This window comes from Pseudorca crassidens, chromosome X (assembly GCF_039906515.1).
Source record: "Pseudorca crassidens isolate mPseCra1 chromosome X, mPseCra1.hap1, whole genome shotgun sequence".
Classification (NCBI taxonomy): Eukaryota; Metazoa; Chordata; class Mammalia; order Artiodactyla; family Delphinidae; genus Pseudorca; species Pseudorca crassidens.
In genome coordinates, this window is record NC_090317.1 from 71,281,912 (window position 1) to 71,307,436 (window position 25,525).

General features: G+C 42.1%; 1 protein-coding gene across 1 annotated transcript in view; it reads left to right on the forward strand.

Annotated features, from left to right (window-relative positions):
- ERCC6L (ERCC excision repair 6 like, spindle assembly checkpoint helicase) overlaps positions 1-25,525 on the forward strand; it is a 50,605-nt gene that overhangs the window by 20,180 nt on the left and 4,900 nt on the right. The window lies entirely within an intron of this gene.

Here is a 25,525-nt window from a genome sequence, read left to right on the forward strand (position 1 = left end):
TTATAGTGTCTGGTCTTACATTTAGGTCTCTAGTCCATTTTGAGTTTATTTTTGTGTGTGGTGTTAGGGAGTGTTCTAATTTCATTCTTTTACATGTAGCTGTCCAGTTTTCCCAGCACCACTTATTGAAGAGACTATCTTTTCTCCATTGTATATCCTTGCCTCCTTTATCATAGATTAGTTGACCATAGGTGCCTGGGTTTATCTCTGGGCTTTCTATCTTGTTCCATTGATCTGTGTTTCTGTCTTTGTGCCACTACCATATTGTCTTGATTACTGTAGCTTTGTAGTATAGTCTGAAGTCAGGGAGTCTGATTCCTCCAGCTCCGTTTTTCTTTCTCAAGATTGCTTTGGGTATTTGGTGTCTTTTGTGTCTCCATACAAATTTTAAGATTTTTTTGTTCTAGTTCTGTAAAAAATGCCATTGGTAATTTGATAAGGATTGCATGGAATCTGTAGATTGCTTTGGGTAGTATAGTCATTTTCACAATATTGATTCTTCCAATCCAAGAACATGGTATATCTCTCCATCTGTTGGTATCATCTTTAATTTCTTTCATCAGTGTCTTATAGTTTTCTGCATACAGGTCTTTTGTCTCCCTAGGTAGGTTTATTCCTAGGTATTTTATTCTTTTTGTTGCAGTGGTAAATGGGAGTGTTTCCTTAATTTCTGTTTCAGATTTTTCATCATTAGTGTATAGGAATGCAAGAGATTTCTGTGCATTAATTTTGTATCCTGCAACTTTACCAAATTCATTGATTACCTCTAGTAGTTTTCTGGTGGCATCTTTAGGATTCTCTATGTATAGTATCATGTCATCTGCAAACAGTGACCGTTTTACTTCTTCTTTTCCAATTTGTATTCCTTTTATTTCTTTTTCTTCTCTGATTGCCATGGCTGGGACTTCCGAAACTATGTTGAATAATAGTGGTGAGAGTGGACATCCTTGTCTTGTTCCTGATTGTAGAGGAAATACTTTCAGTTTTTCACCATTGAGAATGATGTTTGCTGTGGGTTTGTTGTATATGGCCTTTATTATGTTGAGGTAGGTTCCCTCTATGCCCACTTTCTGGAGCGTTTTTATCATAAATGGGTGTTGAATTTTGTCAGAAGCTTTTTCTGCATCTATTGAGATGATCATATGGTTTTTATTCTTCAATTTGTTAATATGGTGTATCACACTGATTGATTTGCATATATTGAAGAATCCTTGCATCTGTGGGATAAATCCCACTTGCTCATGGTATATGATCCTTTTAATGTGTTGTTGGATTCTGTTTGCTAGTATTTTGTTGAGGATTTTTGCATCTATATTCATGAGTGATTTTGTAATTTTCTTTTTTTGTAGTATCTTTGTCTGGTTTTGGTATCAGGGTGATGGTGGCCTCATAGAATGAGTTTGGGAGTGTTCCTTCCTCTGCAGTTGTTTGGAAGAGATTGAGAAGGATGGGTTTTAGCTCTTCTCTAAATGTTTGATAGAATTCACCTGTGAAACCATCTGGTCCTGGACTTTTGTTTGCTGGAAGAATTTTAATCGCAGTTTCAATCTCATTACTTGTGATTGGTCTGTTCATATTTTCTATTTCTTCCTGGTTCAGTCTTGGAAGGTTGTACCTTTCTAAGAATTTGTCCATTTCTTCCAGGTTTTCCAATTTTTTGACTTAGAGTTGCTTGTAGTAGTCTCTTAGGATGTAGTCTCTTGTATTTCTGTGGTGTCTGTTGTAACTTCTCCTTTTTCATTTCTAATTTTATTGATCTGAGTCCTCTCCCTCTTTTTCTTGATGAGTCTGGCTAATGGTTTATCAATTTTGTTTATCTTCTCAAAGAACCAGCTTTTAGTTTTATTGATCTTTGCTACTGATTTCTTTGTTTCTATTTCATTTATTTCTGCTCTGATCTTTATGATTTCTTTCCTTTTACTAACTTTGGGTTTTATTTGTTCTTTCTCTAGTTGCTTTAGGTGTAAAGTTAGGCTGTTTATTTGAGATTTTTCTTGTTTCTTGATGTAAGATTGTATTGCTATAAACTTCCCTCTTAGAACTGCTTTTGCTGCATCCCATAGGTTTTGGAGCATCGTGTTTTCATTGTCATTTGTTTCTAGGTATTTTTTGATTTCTTCTTTGATTTCTTCAGTGATCTCTTGGTTATTTAGTAACGTATTGTTTAGCCTCCATGTGTTTGTGTTTTTTACATTTTTTTCCCTGTAATTCATTTCTAATCTCATAGCTTTGTGGTCAGAAAAGATGCTTGATATGATTTCAGTTTTCTTAGATTTACTGAGGCTTGATTTGTGACCCAAGATGTGATCTATCATGGAGAATGTTCCATGCACACTTGAGAAGAAAATGTAATCTGTTTTTGGATGGAATGTCCTATAGATAATCTATCTGGTCTGTTGTGTCATTTAAAGCTTCTGTTTCCTTATTTATTTTCGTTTTGGGCGATCTGTCCATTGGTGTAATTGAGCTGTTAAAGTTCCCCAGTACTATTATGTTACTGTCGATTTCCTCTTTTTTTTTTTTTTTTTGCGGTACGTGGGCCTCTCACTGCTGTGGCCTCTCCTGTTGCGGAGCACAGGCTCTGGACGCGCAGGCTAAGTGGCCATGGCTCACGGGCCCAGCCGCTCTGCGGCATGTGGGATCCTCCTGGACCGGGGCACGAACCTGTGTCCCCTGCATCAGCAGGCGGACTCTCAACCACTGCGCCACCAGGGAAGCCCCGATTTCCTCTTTTATAGCTGTTAGCAGTTGCCTTACGTACTGAGGTTCTCCTATGTTGGGTGCATATATATTTATAATTGTTATATCTTTTTCTTGGATTGATCTCTTGATCATTATGTAGTGTCCTTCCTTGTCTCTTGTAACATTCTTTATTTTAAAGTCTATTTTATCTGATATGAGTATTGATACTCCGGCTTTCTTTTGATTTCCATTTGCATGGAATATCTTTTTCTATCCCCTCCCTTTCAGTCTGTATGTGTCCCTAGGTCTGAAGTGGGTCTCTTGTAGACAGCATATATATGGGTCTTGTTTTTGTATCCATTCAGTGAGCCTGTGTCTTTTGTTTGGAGCATTTAATCCATTTAAAGTAATTATCGATATGTATGTTCCTATGACCATTTTCTTAATTGTTTTGGGTTTGCTTTTTTAGGTCCTTTTCTTGTCTTGTGTTTCCCACTTAGAGAAGTTCCTTTAGCATTTGTTGTAGAGCTGGTTTGGTGGTGCTGAATTCTCTTAGCTTTTGCTTGTCTGTAAAGCTTTTGATTTCTCCATCAAATATGAATGAGATCCTTGCCGGGTAGAGTAACCTTGGTTGTAGGTTCTTCCCTTTCATCACTTTAAGTATATCATGCCACTCCCTTCTGGCTTGTAGAGTTTCTGCTGAGAAAGCAGCTGTTAACCTTATGGGAGTTCCCTTGTATGTTATTTGTGGTTTTTCCCTTGTTGCTTTCAATAATTTTTCTTTGTCTTTAATTTTTGCCAATTTGATTACTGTGTGTCTTGGCGTGTTTCTCCTTGGGTTTATCCTGTATGGGACTCGCTGTGCTTCTTGGACTTGGGTGGCTATTTCCCTTCCCATGTGAGGGAAGTTTTCAACTGTAATCTCTTCAAATATTTTCTCTGGTTCTTTCTCTCTTCTCCTTCTGGGACCACTATAATGCGAATGTTGTTGTGTTTAATGTTGTCCCAGAGGTCTCTTAGGCTGTCTTCATTTCTTTTCATTCTTTTTTCTTTATTCTGTTCCGCAGCAGTGAATTCCACCATTCTGTCTTCCAGGTCACTTATCCGTTCTTCTGCCTCCGTTATTCTGCTATTGATTCCTTCTAGCGTAGTTTTCATTTCAGTTAGTGTATTGTTCATCTCTGTTTGTTTGTTCTTTAATTTTTCAAGGTCTTTATTAAACATTTCTTGCATCTTCTTGATCTTTGCCTCCATTTTTTTTCCAAGGTCCTGGATCATCTTCACTATCATTATTCTGAATTCTTTTTCTGGAAGGTTGCCTATCTCCACTTCATTTAGTTGTGTTTCCGGGGTTTTATCTTGTTCCTTCATCTGGTACAAAGTCCTCTGCCTTTTCATTTTGTCTGTCTTTCTGTGAACGTGGTTTTCGTTCCACAGGCTGCAGGATTGTAGTTTTTCTTGCTTCTGCTGTCTGCCCTCTGGTGGACGAGGCTATCTAAGAGGCTTTTGCAAGTTTCCTGATGGGAGGGACTGTTGGTGGGTAGAGCTGACTGTTGCTCTGGTGGGCAGATCTCTGTAAAACTTTAATCCGCTTGATTGTTGATGGGTGGGGCTGGGTTCCCTCCCTGTTGGTTGGTTGGCCTGAGGCAACCCAACACTTGAGCCTACCTGGGCTCTTTGGTGGGGCTAATGGCAGACTCTGGGAGGGCTCACGCCAAGGAGTACTTCCAGGAACTTTTGCTGCCAGTGTCCTTGTTCCCACAGTCAGCCTCAGCCACCCCTCGCCTCTGCAGGAGACCCTCCAAAACTAGCAGGTAGGTCTGGTTCAGTCTCCCCTGGGGTCACTGCTCCTTCCCCTGGGTCCTGATGCGCACACTACTTTGTGTGTGCCCTCCAGGAGTGGAGTCTCTGTTTCCCCCAGTCCTGTCAAAGTTCTGCAATCAAATCCCGCTAGCCTTCAAAGTCTGATTCTCTAGGAATTCCTCCTCCCGTTGCCGGACCCCCAGGTTGGGAAGCCTGATGTGGGGCTCAGAACCTTCACTCCAGTGGGTGGACTTCTGTGGTGTAAGTGTTCTCCAGTCTGTAAGTCACCCACCCAACAGTTATGGGATTTGATTTTACTGTGATTGCGCCCCTCCTACCATCTCATTGTGGCTTCTCCTTTGTCTTTGGATGTGGGGTATCTTTTTTGGTGAGTTCCAGTGTCTTCCTGGTGATGATTGTCCAGCAGCTAGTTGTGATTCTGGTGTTCTCACAAGATGGAGTGAGAGCACATCCTTCTACTCCGCCATCTTGGTTCAGGGCCCTCGCGTGTATCTTTTGGAATTAGTGTTTTCGTTTTTTCCAGATACCCAGGAGTGGAATTGCTGGATCATATGGTATTTCTATTTTTAGTTTTGTAAGGAGCCTCCATACTGTTTCTCACAGTGGCTGCACCAATTTACATCCCCAGCAACAGTGTACAAGGGTTCCCTTTTCTCCACATTCTCTACAACATTTTTTATTTGTAGACTTTTTGAAGATAGCCATTCTAACAGGTGTGATGTGATACCTCATTGTGGTTTTGCATTTCTCTAATAATTAGTGATGTTGAGCATCTTTTCATATGCCTGTTAGCCATCTCTTTGTCTTCTTTGGAAAAATATCTATTCAGGTCTTCTGCCCATTTTTTGATTGGGTGCTCTCACCACTTCTATTCAACATTATAATTTGTTTTGATTCAACACTATAATAGAGGTTCAAGACAGGGCAATTAGGCAAGAAGAAGAAATAAAAGGTATGCAGATTGGAAAGAATGAAGTCAAACGATCTGTATTTGCAGATGACATGATCTTTTTTTAAATTTTTTTTGACATGATCTTTTATATAGAAAACCCTAATGAATCTACAAAAAAAAAAAAACTGTAGAGCTAATAAATGAGTTCAGTAAATGCCGCGGACCAGCTGGAGAAAGAGGATCTCACTGCCCAGGGTCAGAAGGGAAGGGGTAAGGATAGCACTGACGAATGGGGTCAGAAGGACCAAGACAACTGATGGTTGCAAGGCAAATTTTATTGTGCTACAGTTGTAGATTATATAGACTAGAAAAGGGAAGGTTGCCAGACGGTGGTTTACATTATCTAATGACTGTCTCGGCTCAAGGTTAACTTCGCTGGGAGAAAACCCATAAACCCAGAATCATCAAAAATAACCTGCATGTGCAGGGGGGAGACAGCTTTGCTTATCTCATTTTACATTCTTTCTGATCTCTGTCCCATGGAATGGAACAAGGAGGGTAACAAGTAGGGACAGTCCCTTCGAGCAGCGGCGGCATGCCTGGCACGTCTGCAGCCTGCTCTCATGGCTGACTGCTTCCCACAAGTAAAGTTTTAGGATGCAAAGATTAATATTCAAAATTCAGTTGTATTTATCTACACAGCAATGAAAGAAATTAAGAAAACAATTCCATTTACAATAGTATCACAAAGAATAAAATGTTTAGGAATAAATTTAATCAAGGAAGTGTAAGAGTTGTATACTGAAAACTACATTGTTGAAAGAGGTTCAAGAAAGCCTAATTAAATGGAACTATAGCTAGTGTTCATGGGTTGGAAGAGTTAATATTGTTAAGATGGCAGTACTCCCCAAAGTGATAGACAAATTCGAATGCAATATCAAGCAAAATCCTAGCTGGTTTTTTTTCCCCAGAAACCGACAAGCTAGTATAAAAGCCTTGTGTAAATGCAGAGGACCCAGAATATCCAAAACAATCTTGAAAAATAACAAGTTGGAGGACTCACTGTACCTGATATCAAAGCTTACTACAAAACTACAGTAGTCAGGACACTGTGGTACTTATATAAGTATATAAGTATAGGCATAGAGATCAATGGAATTGAACTGAGAGTCCAGATTCTTCTTTCCTGTAACAACATAAAGCACCCATACTTAAGGCATTTGCTAGGTGTAGGTGATTATGGTTGCTATTGTGTTTTGTTGTCTTGGTTTTTTGTCTGCTCAGCAAGCTTTCACATCCACCTCCTTCTGGTGGTAGAGCTTATCCTTTGGCCACTAGGGTGGGCAAGTAACATTCTTTAACATTTTGTTCTGAAAATAAGACATATATAGGAAAATGTATAAAATGTAAATATTCAATTTAATGAATTATTATTGTAACCACTACCTAGGTCATGGTTTGTTTTTAGATTATATTCTTGTCTTAATGGAAAGTCTTATCTACTTCCCCACTGAGGTGGCCTGAAGGTGAACTGAAGGCAGACTTGAGGGTTCAGGACTTTTTTCCAAACAACCCTAGGTTTATTCAGATTCTGGATTAATTGCTTGCTTGAAGCCCCTGAGTTTTGCACTCCAGTGCATTGGTTAACCAGATAACCTTGGGCTGGAAGATTGGGGGCTGGAGGCACCAAAGTTCATTTCTACCATAAAAGAACTTAAAAAAAATCTATTTATTTATTTATTTGGCTGCGCCAGGTCTTAGTTGCGGCTTGCCGGCTCCTTAGTTGCAGCACGTGGTCTCCTTAGTTGCGGCAGGCAGGCTCCTTAGTTGTGGCATGCAAACTCTTAGTTGTAGCCTGCATGTAGGATCTAGTTCCCTGACCAGGGATCAAACCCAGGCCCCCTGCATTGGGAGTGTGGAGTCTTATCCACTGAGCCACCAGGGAAGTCCCCATAAAAGAACTTAATATTGTTCCTGGAGAATTTTTCATTTTTAGTTAGACTTTATCTCAAAGGGCCAGTCAGGATGTTAGCCACCAAATACTCCCCCAAATAATGAAACTAGTTTTTTTTTTTTTTTTTTTTTTTTGCGGTACATGGGCCTCTCACTGTTGTGGCCTTTCCTGTTGCGGAGCACAGGCTCTGGACGCGCAGGCTCAGCGGCCATGGCTCACGGGCCCAGCTGCTCCGCGGCATGTGGGATCTTCCCGGACTGGGGCACGAACCCGTGTCCCCTGCATCGGCAGGCGGACTCTCAACCACTGCGCCACCAGGGAAGCCCATGAAACTAGTTTTCCTGATGAGGAGCATTAGCTGGTATGATCCATCTGGATGCCAAAGCACATCCTCTGTGCCAGAATAAACGATAATTTTGGTTTTGGCATAATTATTAATTAGCTGCTTTTTCTGGAGTAATTAGAAGCAGGTTCAGCTGCTTTCTAAGGGCATGTAAGATGATACTATCTTCCTATTTATTCTGGTAGGAGAGTATTTGCCCAATTCAACCAAAATTTTCAGGTCTTAAATTACAAAGGAGGTGGACTAGATCCATGTCTGCCTTTACTCACTTTAAAATAGGCCTTGCTCTTCCTGCCTGTTTATATTCTCTTTGTGACAGGATACAAAGGACCTGAAAGAGCACTGGGAACCTTGGATCTCTTTTGGGCCATATGGTTTGGTCCAGATAGTTCTTGTCTGGAATCCCAAGCCAGTGACACAGATAATAAATGCTACAGAAACCCTTACACTGTTTTAAGTGATAGGAGAAACAGAGTACTTATATGGACAGTGTTAAGACCCAAATCAGACCTTGTGGTGGGGTTCTATCCCGAGAGCCCTAGGCTTACCATTTTTGGGGTGGGGGCAGGCGAAAGCATTTGGAGAAGGGATACAACCAAAGTTGATGGTACTTTTTCTTTCTGAGATAAACCAGAAGTCATGAACTGGTAGCCCATGAGCCATGTTCACAGATAAGTTTTATTTGTCCTGCCCAGTGCTTTTAAAATGTATGCACTAGTTACCATTTAAAACTCAGGAGAATTCATGTAAAAATCAGAATTTCCAACTGTTTTTCAACCATCAGAAGATATTGGCAACTCTGGGTTCTTACTTCTGTGCTTCAATTACGATCTGGAGATGAATAGCAGCGTGCCCCCTTTACATGGGGCACTGCCCCAGTGTTGCTTTTCATACAGCAGCTTCACTTGTTTCTTTTACTTGCCTTATCCCTGTAAGTCTTTGCTTTATGACCTCTATACTTTGGGTGTATTTGGCAAGGACCAAACCTGAAGAGTTAAAATAGAATTCTGTAAGATTTGAGGCCCCCTGCTCTTCATCCCTGAGTTCCCCTCTTGAATGCTCTAATAGCCCTCTATACTTTTCCTTCATAGCTACAGTTTGTAGCTAGTTATTTATGTGATTCTTTGGTAAATGTCAGTCTCCTGTACTATGAGCTGCACAAAGGCAGAGACCTGTTTTGCTCTTAGGTATATCTCCAGCATTTAGCACAATGCTTGACATGTGGTAAATGCTTAATACATATTTGATGAACAACTGAATGTTTCTTAGCTTATTTTGGTTGGTCAAATGTCCTCCAACCACAGTGGTTACAGTTTCACCAGTGGAGGACCTATAAACATTGGGTGATTATCACAGGAGAATATTCTGAGCGAGAGCTTACTGGGGCATTACTGGGGATTGGTGCCTTCATGCTACCTGTGATTAGAGCTAATTCAGGACCAATTATGTCTCAGGATTTAAGCTTCTGCTGGGCCTTATGGCTAAGCTCAAGTTCCTCCATTAAGATCTGCTAATGTATGGTTAGTGGAAGAAGGTTTCAGAGAGTTGCAAACTCCTGGAAGGACAAAAGACTGCCCATTGTATATGAAAGATGCTTGCTTTCTCTTAACTTTCCGAGTATCTATCCCGATCTCACCATTCCATGCCTTCAGGGAACATTTACCAAATGCCTCCTGTGGACCAGCGCACACTGCTGGTTGCTAAGGATGCAATGATGAAGAAGACACATGTCCTTATAGTCTAGTGTGGAAGAAAGCAAACAGAAAATTTCATATGATAGATATAAATACAGAGGATGTGTCCCTAATCCAGGCTTTGTGTGTGTGTGGGGGGGGGGGAGAGAAAGAGAGAGAGAGGGAGAGAGGGAGAGAGGGAGAGGGAGGGAGGGGAGGGGGGAGTTGTCACTTCCTTGGTGACACAGTGGTTAAGAATCCACCTGCCAATACAGGGGACACGGGTTCGAGCCCTGGTCCAGGAAGATCCCACATGCCACGGATCAACTAAGCCTGTGTGCCACAACTACTGAGCCTGCACTCTAGAGCCCGCGTGCCACAACTACTGAGCCCATGTGCCACACTACTGAAGCCCGCGCGCCTAGAGCCCGTGCTCCGCAACAAGAGAAGCCACCACAATGAGAAGCCCGTGCACCGCAAAGAAGAGTAGCTCCCGCTCACGGCAACTAGAGAAAGCCTGCGCATAGCAACAAAGACCCAACACAGCCAAAAATAAATAAATAAAATAAATAAATTTACTTTAAAAAGTATATTATTAAAGGATGAGCGGGAATTAACTAAGCAGTGGGGAAGAAGCTGATGTACGTGGCATACTAGATAGTTTTATGTGTAAAGGTTCAGAAGCAAGAGGAAGCATGGCTGGCCCCTTCAGAGCAGTGTAGGAGTTTAGTATTGCTGGAACACAGTGGAGGTTGGGGGAGTGAAAGCAGATCTTTGGACCTTGATGGTAGGCCAGTGAAAAATATAATATGCAGGCAAGGTGGAATGGTGGATAGAGCAGTAGCTTTGGATTTTTCAGGCTTCAGTTAAAATTCTAGCTCTGCCACTTGCTTTGCTAGCTGGTTAACTTCAGACAATTCATTTGACCATGCCATGCTGAGTCTCAGTTTCCTCATATTATAAAATGGGGATATCTGGGCCTGGGTCAGTTGTTCTGTTCCTTTTCTTAGCCAAATTATTATATCTCCTTCAGATTGCTTTACTTCCCACCTACCCACATCCATCTCCTTAAACAAATGGCAGTTCCTCAAAAAGTTAAACACAGAATTTCCATATGAGCCAGCAATTCCACTCTTAGGTATATACCCAATAGAATTGAAAACAGGGACCCAAACAGATACTTGTACACCAGTGTTCGTTGCAGCAGTATTTATAAGAGCCAAAAGGTGGAAACAGCCCAAGTGTCCACCAACAGATGAATGGATAAACAAAATGTTTTTCCATGCAGTGGAGTATTCAGACTTAAAAAGGAGTAAAATTGTGATACATGCTACAATATGGATGAACCCTGAAAACATTATGCTAGGTGAAATAAGCCAGCCACAAAAGGACAAATATTGTATGATTCCACTTGTATAAGATACCTAGAATAGGCAACATAGAGACAGAAAGTATAGAGGTTACCAGGGGCTGGGGGCAGGGAGGGATGGAGAGTTATTGCTTAATCGGTACAGAGTTTATGTTTGGGGTGATGTAAAAGTTTTAGAAATAGATAGTGGTGATGGTTTTACATTATGAATGTAATTAATGCCATTGAAGTACAATTAAAATGGTTAAAATGGCAAATTTTATCTTACATAGATTTTACCACAATAAAAAAATTCCCCAGAAATTTATTCTCTCATAGTTCCTGAGTCCAGAAGTCTGAAATCAAGGTGTCAGCAGGGTTAGTTTCTTTTTGGAGGCTGTGAGAGAGAATCTGTTCCATGCCTCTCTTAGCTTCTGGTGGTGCTGGCGATCCTTGGAGTTCCTTGGCATGTAGATGCATTACTCCAGTCTCTGCCTCTGTCTTCTCATGGCATTCTCCACTCTGTCTGTCTCTCTGTGTGCAAATATACCTCTTATAAGGACACCATGTTGGATTAGGGCCCACCCTTATCCAGTATGACTTCATCTTAACTTGATTACATCTGCAAAATACTCTATTTTCCCAAATAAGGTCACATTCACATGTTCCAGGTCAACATGAAATTTGGGGGGATACTATTCAACCCAGTAGGAAGCCACTGCTGTGAATAAAATCTTCTGGGGTAAAGTACATAGAGTCAGAAGGGCAGAAGGGCAATGACAACAAAAAGATCCTTGGAAATATCAATGTTTATATGGGGACAGGCAGAGGGGGAGGAATCCAAGATGCAGACTGAGAAGGAATGGTTAGAGAGGTAGGAAGAAATCCAGGAGAGAGTGTTGTGTGCCACTGTACCCAAGGAGGAGGGAAAAGTTAACGAGGGGGATGATGGTTAGTGGGTTTTTTTGGCCACGCATTACTGGCATGCAGGATGTTACTTCCCCGACCAGGGATCAAACCCGCACCTCCTGCAGTGGAAGCGTGGAGTCTAAACCACTGGACCACCAGGGAAGTCCCATGGTGGTCAGTGGTTTTATTTATTTTTTATTTTAAAAAACATTTCTTTATTTATTATTTGGCTGTGCCAGGTCTTAGTTGCAGCACGCGGGATCTTCGTTGCGGTGTGCGGATCTTTAGTTGCGGCATGTGGGATCTAGTTCCCTGACCAGGGATTGAACCCGGGCCCCCTGTATTCGGAGCTCGGAATCTTAGCCACTGGACCACCAGGGAAGTCCCTCAGTGCTTTTAACTGCAGCAGAAAGGTCAAGAAAGGCCAAGAAGTGGCCACTGAGTTTGGCAATATGGAGGTCATTGGTGCCTTTGGTGAAAACAGTTGCATTAGGGTGCTTGGGTAAGAAGCCAAATTGCAGTGTGTTGAGTTATGACTCCCAGTTATGTGTGCCTTTGAACTGAGAGGCAGCAGTCTATGGGCAAAGCAGGCCCCGTTTTTTTTTGACCCACCACCCAGATTCTATTATTAACATTTCACTATATTTGTTTTTATCACATATCTACTGTACCAATCCATCTCATTTTTTGGATGCATTTCAAAGTAAGTTGCAGACATCAGGATATTTCCTCCTGCTTCAGCATACTTACCATTAACTAGATTTCAATATTTTAGGTTTTTTTTCTTTTGAAGTAAAGTTTACATACCAAGAAATGGACACACCTTAAGTGTACATTTATTGAGTTTTGACAAATGCATACACCTGTGTAACCCAAACCCCTGTCAAGGTATAGAACATTATCATCACCCCAGAAAGTTCCCTTATGCCCCTTCCCAGGCAATCCCCACTCCCACCTTCTACCTCCAGAGGCAACCACTGCTCTGATGTTTTCTACCACAGATTAGTTTTGCCTATTACAGAACTTCACGTAAGTAAAAAAAATCATACTGCTTCTACTTTTATACCTGGCTTCTTTGGCTCAGAATAATGTTTTTGAGATTCATACATGTATGAACTTATGCATGCTTTCATACATATGGTAGTTCATTCTTTTCTGTTATCGAGTAGTATTCTATTATTTGAATATACCACAGATCGATAATTCAAGCTGATGGACAGTTGGGCTGTTTCCATTTTTTGGCTATTAAGAGTAAAGCAAGGGGACTTCCCTGGCAGTCCAGTGGTTAAGACTTCGCTTTCCAAGGTACGGGGTGTGGGTTCAGTCCCTGGTCGGGGAGCTAAGATCCCACATGCCTTGGGGCCAAAAAAACCAAAACATGAAGCAGAAGCAATATTTTAACAAATGCAATAAAGACTTTAAAAATGGTCCACATCAAAAAAAATTTAAAAAAAAAAGAGGGCTTCCCTGGTGGCGCAGTGGTTAAGAATCTGCCTGCCAATGCAGGGGACATGGGTTCGATCCTTGGTCTGGGAAGATCCCACGTGCTGTGGAGCAACTAAGCCCGTGGGCCACAACTACTGAGCCTGTGCTCTAGAGCCCATGAGCCACAACTACTGGGCCCACGTGACACAACTACTGAAGCCCGTGGTCCTAGAGCCCATATGCTGCAAGAAGAGAAGCCACTGCGGTGAGAAGCCCATGCACTGCAATGAAGAGTTGACGGCAACGAAGACCCAATGCAGCCAAAAATAAATAAATTAAAAAAAATTTTTTTTTTAAAGAATAAAGCAGTGTAGGGGGGTTTTGTTTGTTTGTTTGTTTGTTTGTGGTACGCGGGCCTCTCACCGTTTTGGCCCTGCCCCCCCCCCCCGTGGAGCACAGGCTCCGGACGCGCAGGCTCAGCGGCCATGGCTTACGGGCCCAGCCGCTCCGCGGCATGTGGGATCTTCCCAGACTGGGGCACGAACCCGTGTCCCCTGCATCGGCAGGTGGACTCTCAACCACTGCGCCACCAGGGAAGCTCTGTTCATTTGTTTTTTATTCTTAGATGTCCATCTCACAAATGGGGCTAAGCAGGGGAAAGCTAACTATTAAATAGTTAGTAATACTTGCTATTTGACTGAAATGTGGACCATATTCTCTTCTAATTTATCCCAGAGGTTGCTATTTAATAATAAGTTTGTATTTATAAGTTATTATTATAAATTATTTTCCACTTTGGTTAAAATGATCACCCCTGGAAGTAAGGCCAAAAGGTGGCCATCTTCCCAGTCTAGTTCTGTGATGCAGGGGTGTGTGTGTGTGTGTGTGTGTGTGTGTGTGTGTGTGCGTGTTTTGGTTGCGTTGGGTCTTCATTGCTGCACGCGGGCTTTCTCTAGTTGTGGTGAGCGGGGGCTACTCTTCGTTGCGGTGCACGGGCTTCTCATTGCGGTGGCTTCTCTTGTGGAACATGGGCCTAGGCGTGTGGGCTTCAGTAGTTGCAGCACGCAGGCTCAGTAGTTGCAGCATGCAGGCTCTAGAGCGCAGGCTCAGTAGTTGTAGTGCACAGGCTTAGTTACTCTGTGGCATGTGGGATCTTCCTGGACCAGGGCTCGAACCCGTGTCCCCTGCATTGGCAGGCAGATTCTTTTTTTTTTTTTTTTTTTTGCGGTATGTGGGCCTCTCACTGTTGTGGCCTCTCCCGTTGCGGAGCACAGGCTCCGGACGCGCAGGCTCAGCAGCCATGGCTCACGGGCCCAGCCGCTCCGCGGCATGTGGGATCTTCCCAGACCGGGGCATGAACCCGCGTCCCCTGCATCGGCAGGCGGACTCTCAACCACTGCGCCACCAGGGAAGCCCGGCAGGCAGATTCTTAACCACTCTACCACCAGGGAAGTCCTAGTGATCCAGGTTTTGATGGACCAGTTTCCAATACTGGCATTCAGGTCATCTGCAGTGTTTTTTTTTAATATTTATTTATTTATTTGTTTGTTTGTGCCAGGTCTTAGTTGTGGCAGGTGGGCTCCTTAGTTGTGGCTCGTGGGCTCCTTAGTTGCGGCTAGCCGGCTCCTTAGTTGCAGCATGTGGGCTCCTTAGTGGAGGTAGGTGGGCTCATTAGTTTTGGCTCGCAGGCTCCTTAGCTGTGACTCACTGGCTCCTTAGTCACGGCACGCAGGCTCCTTAGTTGTGGCATGCAAACTCTTAGTTGCGGCATGCATGTGGGATGTAGTTCCCTGACCAGGGAACGAACCCGAGCCCCCTGCATTGGAAGTGTGGAGTCTTAACCACTGCGCTACCAGGGAAGTCCCCATCTGCAGTTTTTATGTCAGCCACACGTGTTTTATTGATTTTGATTGAGAATCAAAAGACTTAACCAATTGTGTATGATGTATCCACATGCGTCTTGAGAAGGGGACTGGATACATAGAGATGTGTCAGTGAGCTCCTTATGAGGGGGCTGGATCAGAATAGGGGAACTGAGTTCTTTTTAAAAAATTTTTATTGGGCTTCCCTGGTGGCGCAGTGGTTGAGAGTCCACCTGCCGATGCAGGGGACACTGGTTCGTGCCCCAGTCCGGTAATATCCTACATGCCGCGGAGCAGCTGGGCTCGTGAGCCATGGCCTCTGAGCCTGTGCGTCTGGAGCCTGTGCTCTGCAATGGGAGAGGTCACAACAGTGAGAGGCCCGCGTACCACACACACACACAAAATTATTGAAATATAGTTGATTTACAATGTTGTGTTAGTTTCAGGTGTACAGCAAGATGATTCAGATATATATATCTGAATTAGATTCTTTTCCATTATAGGTTATGGGAACTGAGTTCTTGTAGGAAGGACAGCGATAACTCTACTCACATGGACTGAGATTAGCAAGACCAGGCTCCTATACCACTACCAGAGGCCCTGTGGCTGGTGGTCAGGTTAGAAAAGAGCAACTTCTGGTTGCTTTGCAAGTGAAGCTGATAAAGTTTTATTGGGTTGGGGTCTTTGCATTTAGTCCCCTGTCTTGTCACATTCCAGAAGAACATCATAGGGAATGTTCCAAAGGGCCCTCCAGATTAGGGAAAACCTAGTGCCTGGCTCTGCAGTTTAAGCTTGTGTCTTTTCAGCTGCTGATTTGCAAACACTGCTTTGTTTAGCAGGGCTTAGCTTTCTGGCATATAGGTATAGCATGGCTAATTGGTTTCTCCTGGTAGGAAAACTTTGCAGCATCTAAGCCTGGCATTCCCTCTGTGGAGAGGAAATGCTTCGCAAGGTATCAGGCAAGGAATGGAAAGGTGGAAGATGGGATGGGATTGTTGAGATGTTAGTTGGCTGTGGTTGAAGATTTTTGCATCCGGGGAAACAAAGTACTTTTGGGCAGAGATGGTTTTAAATGGCCACTTGGGCAGGATTTCTTAAGGCAAAGATCTTTAGGATGGGTTAGGACCCAGGGAATTAGCCGCTGGGCAGTTCTGCCAATGCAAGGGTAGCTTTGCAGGTACAGGACTTGTAGCCTATGTTTAATGGTTGTGTCTTTTTCCTCCAGGAGTTGTTTGTATACAGTCTTTCCATATGTCCTTTAAAGCGTTCCTTAAAGGGAACCATATTCTAGGCATGTAATTTAGGGTACAATCATTAAAATGTAAAGGTTTTTGTTTTGTTGTCCCTTGCTATGGAATTAAAACTCTCTTTTGGGTTGACAGTTTTGCATCTGAATAGTTCTTTAACATGTAAGCATCTTTTTAAAACTATTAAATTTTGGAAAAAGTATTTGAGCCCATGAAGTATTAGCTGAGTTCTCCAGATCACTAGGGATCCTATGCATTATAGATGGACACGTGATTGCAGTGGTAGTAAAAATGACATGTTTTCCTTCCAAGCCCAGGATTGAAGGGTAAGTGGCTAAATCAAACTGTATTACAGAAAGCATTGTAGTCTTGTAAATAACGAGATATCCAGAGCAGTGCTATAAAAAGCAGATTTCATTTTTTTCCTCCGATTCCATTATAGGGAAAGAATACCATCCTAGGTCCAACTTTGTTGTTGGAGAAGACAGGGTGGAGGGGAAGAGCTGAGATGCAGTATTAGATCTGCTAACTAGAGTGTTCCAGGGACTGGGAAGGTAGTTTGGCTGACAGCAGGGGGGTTTGACCCAGCCAGAAAGTGGTGGTGTCCAACGAATACTGAAAATTCCAGTTGTGGTTCAGGCAGAAGGTTGACAAATGTGGGAGTTCCAGAGGATGGGTAGAAAGAACTCAGTAGTATGATTCTTGGGCTGGTGGTAAGAAGTCTAGGCAGGCAGTTGCCATTTTAGAGGTTGGTGCATGATTATGGGGACTCTGGCCAAAAACTAGGGTTCAGGGGCAGCACTTTTCTCTCTGGGGAGGAGGCCTGGCTGGAGTTAGAAGCCTAGGCCTCATAGGGGTTCAGGATACTGGGTAGATGACCGGTTTGGGAACTTGGAGACAATCTAACAGTAATAAAAAATGACATAGACCAAGGCAGAAGACCAGTTATCCAGGTGAAGACACCCTGGGGGTGGGAAGGGCCAGGACGAAAGGGAGAACACTGAATGGGTTCAGGGTCTGGCTCTCAGGTAGAGGAGCCTAGTGGTCACCACTATGGCATCACGTTCGAGATCGAGTAACGGGGAATGTAGCTTAATTCTAAAGCCCACCAGAGTAGGGGAGGTGGGCAGCTAACCTGCCAGGGTAGGAATGGCAGAGTTTTGTAGCCAGTGGGCTCTTTTCTTCGTTTCTTCATCTTTTCATTCACCTGACTTTTTTTTTTTTTTTGCTGTACGTGGGCCTCTCACTATTGTGGTGTCTACTGTTGCGGAGCACAGGCTCCAGACGTGCAGGCTCTGCGGCCATGGCTCACGGGCCTAGCCGCTCCGTGGCATGTGGGATCTTCCCGGACCGGGGCACGAACCCATGTCCCCTGCATTGGCAGGCGGACTCTCAACCACTGCACCACCAGGGAAGCCCTCAGTCACCTGACTTTAATGAGTGTCTGCTCTAAGACCTGATCCCTACCCCTGTTATCAAGGAGTTCACAGGCAGGTACACAAGCAGGCAGATACACAAATGGATAATTTTTTTAAACAAACTTTTAATTTTAGAGTAGTTTTAGATTTACAGGAATATCACAAAAATAGTACAGAGAGTTCCCATATACCCCACACCTAGTTTCCCCTATTGTTAACATCTTACATTCGTTTGGTACATTAATTACAGTTAATAAACCAATACTGATACATTATTATTAACTAAATCCATACTTTATTTGGATTTCCTTAGTTTTTACCTAATGTCCTTTTTCTGTTCCAGCATCCTATCTAAGACACCACATTACATTTAGTCATCTGTCTCTTTAGGTTCTTCTTGCCTGTGACAGTTTCTTAGACTTGCCGTGTTTTTGATGACCTTGACCGTTTTAAAGAGTACTGATCAGGCAGTTTGTAGACTGTTCCCCCAGCTGGGATTTGTCAATGTATTTTCTCATGATTAGACTGGGGTTTTTGGTTTGGGGCAGGGTTGGGGGGAAGACTACAGAGGTAAAGTACCCTTCTCATTAAATCGTACCAAGGGTACGTACTACCCACATGACTTATCACTGTTGATGTTGACTGTAATCACCTGGCTGGGGTACTGTTTGCCAGGTTTCTTCAGTTTATTTTATTTTTTTTGGTTTTTGGTGGGTTTTTTTTTTTTTGGCTGCACTGCATGGCTTGTGGGATCAAACCATGCCCCCTGCAGTGGAAGCTGGAATCCTAACCACTGGACCACCAGGGAATTCCCAGTTTCTTCACTTTAAAGTTACTCTTTCCCCCACTGCACCTTTCCATACTGTACTCTTTGTAAGGATGTTACTACATGCACTCCACAGCTAAGGAGCAGGAATTATGCTCCATCTTCTTGAGGGTGGAGTATCTACATAAATTATTTGAAATTCTTCTGTATGGGAGATTTGTCTTATCTCCTATATGTATTTATTCACTCATTTATATTAGTATGGACTCATGGATATTTATTTTATACTTTGGGTTATAATCCAGTACTACTTTATTTTGTTGCTCAAATTCTTCGAGCTATGACCATTGGGAGCTCTTTCATTTGGCTCCTGTGTCTCTTTGACATACTCCCATCATTGTGGTGTGTTGTTTGTTTTTTTTGTTTGTTTTGAGCACTTCCTTACTTTCTGACAGTACAAGATGCTCCAGGCTCATCTTACAAATTTTTTTTTGAATTTTATTTTACTTTTTATACAGCAGGTTCTTATTAGTTATCTATTTTATACATATTAGTGTATATATGTCAATCCTAATCTCCCAATTCATCCCACCACCACCACACCTGCCCCTGCCACTTCCCCCCACTTTGGTGTCCATACGTTTGTTCTCTACATCTGTCTCTCTTTCTGCCCTGCAAACCGGTTCATCTGTACCGTTTTTCTAGGTTCCACATATATGCGTTAATATACAATATTTGTTTTTCTCTTTCTGGCTTACTTCACTCTGTATGACAGTCTCTAGATCCATCCACGTCTCTACAAATGACCCAGTTTCGTTCTTTTTTATGGCTGAGTAATATTCCACTGTATATATGTACCACATCTTCTTTATCCATTCATCTGTCAGTGGGCATTTAAGTTGCTTCCATGAGCTGGCTATTGTAAATAGTGCTGCAGTGAGCATTGGGGTGCATGTGTCTTTTTGAATTATAGTTTTCTCTGGGTATATGCCCAGTAGTGGGATTGCTGGGTCATATGGTAATTCTATTTTTAGTTTTTTAAGGAACCTCCATACTGTTCTCCATAGTGGCTGTATCAATTTACATTCCCACCAACAGTGCAAGAGGGTTCCCTTTTCTCCACACCCTCTCCAGCATTTGTTGTTTGTAGATTTTCTGATGATGCCCATTCCAACTGGTGTGAGGTGATACCTCATTGTAGTTTTGATTTGCATTTCTCTAATAATTAGTGATGTTGAGCAGCTTTTCATGTGCATCTTGGCCATCTGTATGTCTTCTTTGGAGAAATGTCTATTTAGGTCTTCTGCCCAGTTTTTGATTGGGTTGTTTGTTTTTTTAATATTGAGCTGCGTGAGCTGTTTATATATTTTGGAGATTAATCCTTTGTCCATTGATTCATTTGCAAATATTTTCTCCCATTCTGAGCGTTGTCTTTTCATCTTTTTGTATGTAGTTTCCTTTGCTTTGCAAAAGCCTTTAAGTTTCATTAGGTCCCATTTGTTTATTTTTGTTTTTATTTCCATTACTCTAGGAGGTGGATCAAAAAAGATTTTGCTGTGATTTATGTCAAAGAGTGTTCTTCCTGTGTTTTCCTCTAAGAGTTTTATAGTGTCTGGTCTTACATTTAGGTCTCTAATCCATTTTGAGTTTATTTTTGTGTATGGTGTTAGGGAGTGTTCTAATTTCATTAGTTTACGTGTAGCTGTCCAGTTTTCCCAGCACGACTTATTGAAGAGGCTACCTTTTCTCCACTGTGTATTCTTGCCTCCTTTATCAAAGATATCAAAGATACAATAGCCAGGAGATGGATACAACCTACGTGTCCATCATCGGATGAATGGATAAAGAAGATGTGGCACATGTATATAATGGAATATTAGCCATAAAAAGAAACGAAATTGAGTTATTTGTAGTGAGGTGGATGGACCTAGAGTCTGTCATACAGAGTGAAGTAAGTCAGAAAGAGAAAGACAAATACCATATGCTAACACATATATATATGGAATCTAAGAAAAAAAAATGTCATGAAGAACCCAGGCTAAGACAGGAATAAAAACACAGACCTACTAGAGAATGGAATTGAGGATATGGGCGGGGGAAGGGTAAGCTGTGACAAAGTGAGAGAGTGGCATGGACATATATACACTACCAAATGTAAAATAGATAGCTAGTGGGAAGCAGCCGCATAGCACGGGGAGATCAGCTCGGTGCTTTGTGACCACCTAGAGGGGTGGGATAGGGAGGGTGGGAGGGAGGGAGATGTGAGGGGGAAGGGATATGGGAACATATGTGTGTATGTGACTGATTCACTTTGTTATGAAGCAGAAACTAGCACACCATTGTAAAGCAATTATACTCCAATAAAGATATTAAAAAAACCCCAATGCAGCCATAAATAAATCAATAAATAAATCAATAAATAGATTAATTTAAAAAAAAGAATGAGTTCATTGAGGTAAGCTTGGTGAAAGGAGAGGAGTGTACTCCAGAAAAGATGGGGTGAGCTTACGCTTTAGAGGTCATAACACTGTATAACGGGCATAAGGGGTTAAAATAAAATGTTTGAGGCAGGAGGTGGCAGAAGTTAAGGCAGGGAGGTCAGCAGTTCCTGGCTGTATCAGTCAGGGCTTGGAATGCCAAGCTAAGGAGCTTAAACTTCATTCTGTAGGCCATAGGAAGCCACTGAAGATTTTTTTTTTTTTTGGCTGCTTTGGGTCTTGCTGTGTATGGGCTTTCTCTAGTTGTGGCGAGCGGTGGCTACTTTTCGTTGTGGTGCTCGGGCTTCTCATAGTGGTGGCTTCTCTTGTTGCGGAGCACAGGCCCTAGAGCACACAGGCTTCAGCAGTTGCGGTGCATAGGCTCAGTAGTTGTGGCTCGTGGGTTGTAGAGCGCAGGCTCAGTAGTTGTGGCGCACGGGGTTAGTTGCTCTGTGGCATGTGGGATCTTCCCGGACCAGGGATCGAATCCGTGTCCCCTGCATTGGCAGGCGGATTCTTAACCACTGCGCCACCAGGGAAGTCCCAAGATTTTTTTTGTTGTTGTTAACAGCTTTGTTGAGGTATCATTCTCATACCATACATTTCACTGATTTATAATATACAATTTAATAATTTTTAGTATATTCACAGAGTTGTGCACCCATCACCACAGTTAGTTTTAGAACATTTTTATCACCCTGAAAGAAATTCCTTACCCTGTAGCCATCATACGTACCACCCCCAAGTCCATGAATCCCCCAGCACCCCCAGCCCCTGGCAACTACTAATCTACTTTTTCTGTGAATTTGTGTGTTCTGGACATTTCATATAAATGGAATCATAAAATGTGTGGCCTTTCGTGACTGGCTTTTTCTTTTGGATGTATAGTTGATATACAATATGTAAATTACAGATGTATGATATAGTGATTCACAATTTTCAAAGGTTATACTCCATTTATAGTTATTATAAAATATTGGCTATATTCCCTGTGTTGTACAATATATCATTGTAGCTTATTTTATACCTAATAGTTTGTACCTTTTAATCCCCTACCCCTATATTGTCCCTCCCCCATCCCTCTCCCCACTGGTAACCACTAGTGTGTTCTGCATCTGTGAGTGACTGGCTTATTATTTCATGCAGCTAAATGTTTCCACGACTGATTCATGCTGTAGCGTGAATCAGTATTTCATTCCTTTTTATGGCTGCATAATATTCCATTGTGTGGATATACCACATTTTAATCTATTCATCAGTTGATGGACATTTGTGTTATTTCCCCTTTTGGCTTTGTGAATAATATAATACTGCTATGAACATTCATGTACAAGATTTTCTGTGATCAAATGTTTTCATTTCTCTTGAGTATGTACCTGGGAGTAGAATTCCTAAATCACATGGTAACTCTATGTGTAACTTTTTGAGGAACCGACAGACTAATTTCCAAAGCAGCTGCACCATTTTACCTTCCTACCAATAGTGTTATAGAGTTCCAGTTTTTCCACATTGCTCTCAACACTTGGTATTTTCTCTCTGTTTGATTCTAGCCATCCTAATGGGCATGAAGTGGTATCATTGTGATTTTGGTTTGCATTTTCCCTGATGACTAATGATGTTGAGCATCTTTTCATATGGTTATTGGCTATTTGTATATCTTCTTTGGAGAAATGTCTAGTCAGATCCTTTGACCACCTTAATTGGGTTATTTGTCTCTTTTTTTTTTTGGCCATGCTGCGCAGCTTGTGGGATCCTAGTTCCCTGACCAGGGATCGAACTCGGGGCCACAGCACTGAAAGCACTGAGTCCTGGCCACTGGACCACCAGAGAAGTCCCTATTTGTCTTTTAATTATTGAGTTCTTAGAGTTCTTTATATATTCTAGGTACAAATCCTTTATCCAGGTACAAGATTTGCAAGTATTTTCTCTCATTCCTTGGGTTGTCTTTTCACTTTCTTCATGGTATCCTTTGAAGCACAAAAGCTTTTAGCTGTTTTTTAAAAAATATTTATTTATTTATTTGGCTGTACCAGGTCTTAGTTGTGGCATGCAGGCTCTTCAGTTGTGGCATGCATGTGGGATCTAGTTCCCCGACCAGGGATCAACCCGGGTCCCCTGCATTGGGAGCGTGGAGTCCTATCCACTGGACCACCAGGGAAGTCCCCAAGTTTTTAGCTTTTATGAAGCCTAATTTATTTTTCCCTTTGGTTGCTTGTGTGTTTGGCATCATATCTAAGAAACCATTGCCAAATCCAAGGTCATGGAGATTTATACTTATATTTTCTTCTAAGAGTTTTATAGTTTTAGCGCTTATATTTAGGTCTTTGATTCATTTTGAATTAATTTTTGTGTATGGTGTGAGGTTGGGGACTACTTTCATTCTTTTGCACATGGGTATTTAGTTGAAAAGACTATCCTTTTCTCAGTGAATTGTTATGGCACCCTTTCAAAATCTTATCAACTGTAAACCACTGAAGAATTTTAAGCAGAAGAGTGACGATTTCTTTTATGTTTTAAGACAATATCACTGGCTGCTATGTAGAGAATGTATTGGAGGGGCCAAGAGTGGATGTAGGGAGACCAGTGAGTAGGAAGTTGCAGTTATCCAATCCAGAGATGATGGTGACTTGGACCACAGTAGTAGTAGAGATGGGAGAGAAAGACACAGGTTATATTTGTTTTTGTTTGTTTGTTTTTTAACATCTTTATTGGAGTATAATTGCTTTACACTGGTGTGTTAGTTTCTGCTGTATAACAAAGTGAATCAGCTATACATATACATACATCCCCATATCTACTCCCTCTTGCATCTCCCTCCCACCCCTCTAGGTGGACACAAAGTACCGAGCTGATCTCCCTTTGCGATGCAGCTGCTTCCCACTAGCTATCTGTTTTACATTTGGTAGTATATATATGTCCATGCCACTCTCTCACTTCGTCCCAGCTTACCCTTCCCCCTCCCCGTGTCCTCAAGTCCATTCTCTATGTTTGCATCTTTATTCCTGTCCTGCCCCTAGGTTCTTCAGAACCATTTTTTTTCTTTTTTAGATTCCATATATATGTGTTAGCATATGGTATTTATTTTTCTCTGACTTACTTCACTCTGTATGACAGTCTCTAGGTCCATCCACCTTGCTACACGTAACTCAATCTCATTTCTTTTTATGGCTGAGTAATATTCCATTGTATATATGTGCCACATCTTTTTTTTTTTTTTTTTTTTTTGCGGTACGCGGGCCTCTCACTGTTGTGGCCTCTCCCGTTGCGGAGCACAGGCTCCGGACGCGCAGGCTCAGCAGCCATGGCTCACGGGCCTAGCCGCTCCTCGGCATGTGGGATCTTCCTGGACCGGGGCACGAACCTGTGTCCCCTGCATCGGCAGGTGGACTCTCAACTACTGCGCCACCAGGGAAGCCCTGCCACATCTTCTTTATCCATTCATCTGTCAATGGACACTTAGTTTGCTTCCATGTCCTGGCTATTGTAAATAGAGCTGCAGTGAACATTGTGGTACATGACTCTTTTTGAATTATGGTTTTCTCAGGGTATATGCCCAGTAGCGGGATTGCTGGGTCATATGGTAGTTCTATTTTTAGTTTTTTAAGGAACCTCCATACTGTTCTCCATAGTGGCTGTATCAATTTACATTCCCACCAACAGTACAAGAGGCTTCCCTTTTCTCCACACCCTCTCCAGCATTTATTGTTTGTAGATTTTTTGATGATGGCCATTCTGACTGGTGTGAGGTGATACCTCACTGTAGTTTTGATTTGCATTTCTCTAATGACTAGTGATGTTGAGCATCCTTTCATGTGTTTGTTGGCAATCTGTATATCTTCTTTGGAGAAATGTCTATTTAGGTCTTCGGCCCATTTTTGGATTGGGTTGCTTGTTTTTTTGATATTGAGCTGCATGAGCTGTTTGTATATTTTGGAGATTAATCCTTTGTCAGTTGCTTCATTTGCAAATATTTTCTCCCATTCTGAGGGCTGTCTTTTCATCTTGTTTTTAGTTTCCTTTGCTGTGCAAAAGCTTTTAAGTTTCATCAGGTCCCATTTATTTTTGTTTTTATTTCCATTTCTCTAGGAGAAGTGGGTCAGAAAGGATCTTGCTGTGATTTATGTTATGGAGTGTTCTGCCTATGTTTTCCTCTAAGAGTTTTATAGTGTCTGGCCTTATAGTTAAGTCTTTAATCTATTTTATTTTTGTGTACAGTGTTAGGGAGTGTTCTAATTTCATTATTTTACATGTAGTTGTCCAGTTTTCCCAGCACCACTTACTGAAGAGACTGTCTTTTCTCCATTGTATATTCTTGCCTCCTTTATCAAAGATAAGGTGACCATATGTGTGTGGGTTTATCTCTGAGCTTTCTATCCTGTTCCATTGATCTATATTTCTGTTTTGACACAGGTTATATTTGGAAAATAAAGTTAGTAGGGCTTGGGGGACTGTTGGCTAAGGGGTGAGGTGGTTAAAAAGAGGGAGAAGTCAAGGATGACTCATATCTGGTTTGGAGATCAAGGATGATCTTTCTATTTCTAGCTTATATGGCTAAGTGGATGGTAGTGTCATTTATTACCACACAAATGGGGAAGCATGTTTATTTATTTATGCATTCATGCATGCTGCACCAGGTCCCAGTTGTGGCACACAGGATCTTAGTTGTGGCATGCAGCCTTCTTGGTTGCAGCATGCAGACTCTTAG